At 42.8% G+C, this 3979-nt stretch overlaps 1 pseudogene; it reads left to right on the top strand.

Moving 5' to 3' along the window:
- Positions 1-2056: 2056 nt before the first annotated feature.
- LOC114118105 (5S ribosomal RNA) lies at positions 2057-2175 on the top strand (annotated as a pseudogene).
- The last annotated feature ends 1804 nt before the right edge of the window (positions 2176-3979 follow it).

Raw genomic sequence — 3979 nt, forward strand, 5'->3', positions numbered from 1 at the left:
CTGTTTCCACTGTTCCCCATCATTCCATGAAATAGAAACACAAGAGTATAAAAAGGAACATCCAAAGAATAAGAGAAAGGGCAAAAAGGTGGAGAAGAGCAGATAAAGGATAAAAAAACAGGTGCATTGCTACAGGTCTGCTATCTGAATAATAGACCTTCTAGAGTCAAAAGAAACAGAGGATACAGAGGGGAGGAAATTATCAAAGAAATAATACAAGAAAATTTCCCAGAAACTAAAGGCTTTTGTTTTCAGATTCAATGGGCCCCACTGAGCATCCAACAGAATGAACAACCAGCTACACCAAAGGATATCATCATGAAATTTCAGAGTGACAGGAATAGGAAAAAAACCTAGGATATTGAATCATAGGCCGTTGAATCACTCAATATCCTATGATAAACCATGATGGAAAAGAAAATAAAAATAATGTATATATTGTATAACTGACACTTTGGTGTACAACAGAAATTGACACAGCGTTGTGAACCAACTATACTTCAATTTAAAAGAAAAGAAAAAGAAACGAAGTAAAGCCTAAACTCTTCCACAGAGGGGAAAAAAAGAAAACAAAACAATAGCAAAACCAGGTCACGTATATTAAGGAATTGGGAATGGATGAGGCAATGGACTTTTCCTCAGCAACACTAGAAGCCAATAGAATAATACTTTTAGAATTCTGAAAGAAAATTACTTCAGTGCTTGAATTTTATACACAGCCAAACTATCAATCCAAGGGAAGGGAATAATAAACACCTTTTTTAAAAGGGATGTCAGATCAGATGTCAAAAATGTGCACTCTTTCTCAGGAACATATCAAAGGGTATGCTCCAACAAAACAGGGTAGTAAGTCAAGAAAGATGAAGACATGAGATCCAGGGCAGAGGCGCTCATGCACAGGTCGGGGCAAAGGAGAGGCCCTGGTGACAGCTGTGTTGTAGGCCTAGGGAGCAAGGGGATCAGATGGGGCAGGAGGGTGGCTGGCTCCAGGAGGGATGTCTCCAGGAAAAATGGAACTGACAGATTAACTGACAGGTGTGGCCGGGTGTAAAATTGGATTGAGAGTCTTTGTACAGAGCGACTGGAGGGTGTGGGAAGAGTCACCCGGACATTTTAAGAAAGCCAAGCCAAAGGCCAAGAAAGGATGACATCCTCTAAGACACTATCAGACCAAGCTGTGAATATTCACACATTTATCATAAGATAAATACTAACTCTGGATTTAATAAAAAATACAACAACCAATGGTGGGAAGTTGGAAGGAAGGGGAAATATATGTCAGTGAGAAGGGATCTAAGAGACCATTATTTATATTGGGAAATAATACCTATCTGTTGTATGAAAAAATCAGGAGACAAAAACAGAACGTATCATTTAAAAGTATAGAGGAGAAAAAACCCTGAAGAAACAGCTCAAAGAATTGACAGCAGTTGCTTCGGGAAATTGGTGTTTGAGGGTTGGACCAAGGGGCCTACTGTTCATCACAGGCTTTGTACAATTCAGCTCCGGGTCAAACAATGTTTGTTTATGTTATTTTGACACAACTTCTCAAAGGATCAAAAATAAATACAACTAAAACAAAACAAGATGATCCAATTTTCACTAGACATTGTTGTCTGTTCAAAGCTCTGCACTCAAAGCCTGCTCTTTATCTATAAAAGGATATTAGGGAAAATTAGAGGGTGGTGAAAAACAGTTATCATCCAGTAGTGACTTCTCCCAGGCAGGTAGTCAGAAAGATAGAAAGGTATTCAAAGCTAGCTCTCCAAATACTATTAACATGACCTGTTGCTAAGAGACAGCTGAGTTTATAGCTTACTGGGCAAAGGAGACCATCATCTTGGCAGAGTTCTACTTGTATCTCAAAAGAGGAGGAATAGATCAGAATTTACTGAGACTTGGAAGAATTGGACAAATTCAATTCAAGTCCCTGCACCCTCTCAATGCAGGGACTTGAATAAGACTGGGTAAGAACCAGGAGATAACATTTCAGAATTAGTGAAACAGCAACGTGAGGATTTTGAGAAGACAGATTCAAAATAATTTTAGGGCACAAACTACTGGCCATACCACCCAAAATAAGCCTGATCTCATCTGATCTCAGAAGCTAAGCAGGGTTGGGCATAGTTAGTACTTGGATGGGAGATTGCCTGGGAATACCGGGTGCTACAGACTTTGGGCTTCCCAGGTGGCACAGTGGTAAAGAATCTCCGTGAAATACAGGATGCAAGAGACATGGGTTCCATCCCTGCATTGGGAAGATCCCTTGGAATAGGAAATGGCAACCCACTCCAGCATTCTTGCCTGGAAAACTCCATGGTAGAGGAGTCCAGGGGGTTGCAAAGAGTCAGACACTATCGAGCATGCACACACACACACACACACAGAGCACAAACTGCTTGTGAATGCTTTCGCTGAAGAAGTGATGGTTCTTTCAGAAAGTCCAAACATCTTGAGCAGAACAGTCCCGGAAAAGTCCAGTCAGGCTAAAGAGGGTGGAATAGCAAAGTTGTGCTAATGTGGACAGTGACATGCGGCTTGGTTCTCAGCCCCTAGGCAGAGCATGGGGCAGGGGATGGTTTGGATTCTTAAAGACAAAACAGAAAGAATAATTGACCAATATCAATGAATGCCACCTCGGTGTATTATCTTTGTACCAAGGAACCTTGGCTCACATTTAGGGATAAAACAAGTATACAAAGTGTTACTATTGGGGAATGTTAAGTACACTCTGATTATTGTTATATCTTAACATTTGAGGGCCTGAATCTTGATGATCTCCATCTTCCTTCAGTGATTCAGAAACAGGGAGAAAAAGAGAGAGAGAGAGGTCCAGCATCAAAACCATCATGGGCACCCCAGTTACCTTGCAGAGCCAGCCTGAGGCCAGTCCCAGCCTGTCTCCACCTGGGTGTAGAACAGGGTATCCGGGGCTCTTGTGTTTGGGCCTTTTCAAGTTTGCAGTGTCCTGGGTGCTTGGTGCTTGAGGCATCTCGTTTCATTTCGTATATATCTATAAGCTGTGCTGTGTTTAGGCACTCAGTTGTGTCTAGACTCTTTGCAACCCCATGGACTGTAGCCGACCAGGCTCCTCTGTCCATGGCATTCTCCAGGTAAGAATCTTGGAGTGCTTGCCATCCCCTCCTCCAGGGGATCTTAACCAACCCAGGGATCAAACCCAGGTCTTCTGCATTGCAGGTGGATTCTTTACCATCTGAGCTACCAGGGAAGCCCATATACCTATATACATATGCATATATATGTATATATTGTTGTTCAGGGGCTATGCCATGTCAGACTATTTGCCACCCCATGGACTGTAGCACACCAGGCTTCCCTGTCCTTCACTATCTCCCGGAGTTTGCTCAGATTCATGTCCATTGAGTCAGTAATGCTATCTAACTATCTCATCCTCTGCCGCCCCCCTCTCTTTTGCCTTCAGTCTTTCCCAGAGTCAGGGTCTTTTCCAATAAGTCAGCAGAGTATTGGCTCTTTGGCTTCAGCGTCCATTCCTCCCAATGGATATATACAATTTTTAAATTGTTAATCCACTGAAAGATCTTGAATAATATACAGTGGAAGGCCACAAGGGCATAATATGTCATTAGATATTTGCTTCTCACTTTTCCTGGCCCATCCCAGGTGGGAGTAACAGGGACCATGAGAGCCCTTAGGGGTCCATCAGAACACCTGAATGGGGGGTCTGGGTCCTGATAGCCATGGTTTGTAAGTGCTGCCTGCCAACTGTTTGTATACCTGCTTCTGAGACTCCCCCCTTCTGGAGAGGTGTTGCTGAGGATCTTCTTACCCTACCTATAACGTTCATTTTCTGATGGAAACAGGATGGAGCCTGGTTATTTATTTTCAGAAACAATCTGTGAGCCTACACCTTCAACCTCCTCCTCGCAAACTTGCCAGGCCAACATCTCTCTTCCTGTCCTATATTCAGGCACCCAGATAAAGGGATAAGTCTGGTGGG

Source organism: Ovis aries, chromosome 14 (assembly GCF_016772045.2).
Source record: "Ovis aries strain OAR_USU_Benz2616 breed Rambouillet chromosome 14, ARS-UI_Ramb_v3.0, whole genome shotgun sequence".
Taxonomy (NCBI): Eukaryota; Metazoa; Chordata; class Mammalia; order Artiodactyla; family Bovidae; genus Ovis; species Ovis aries.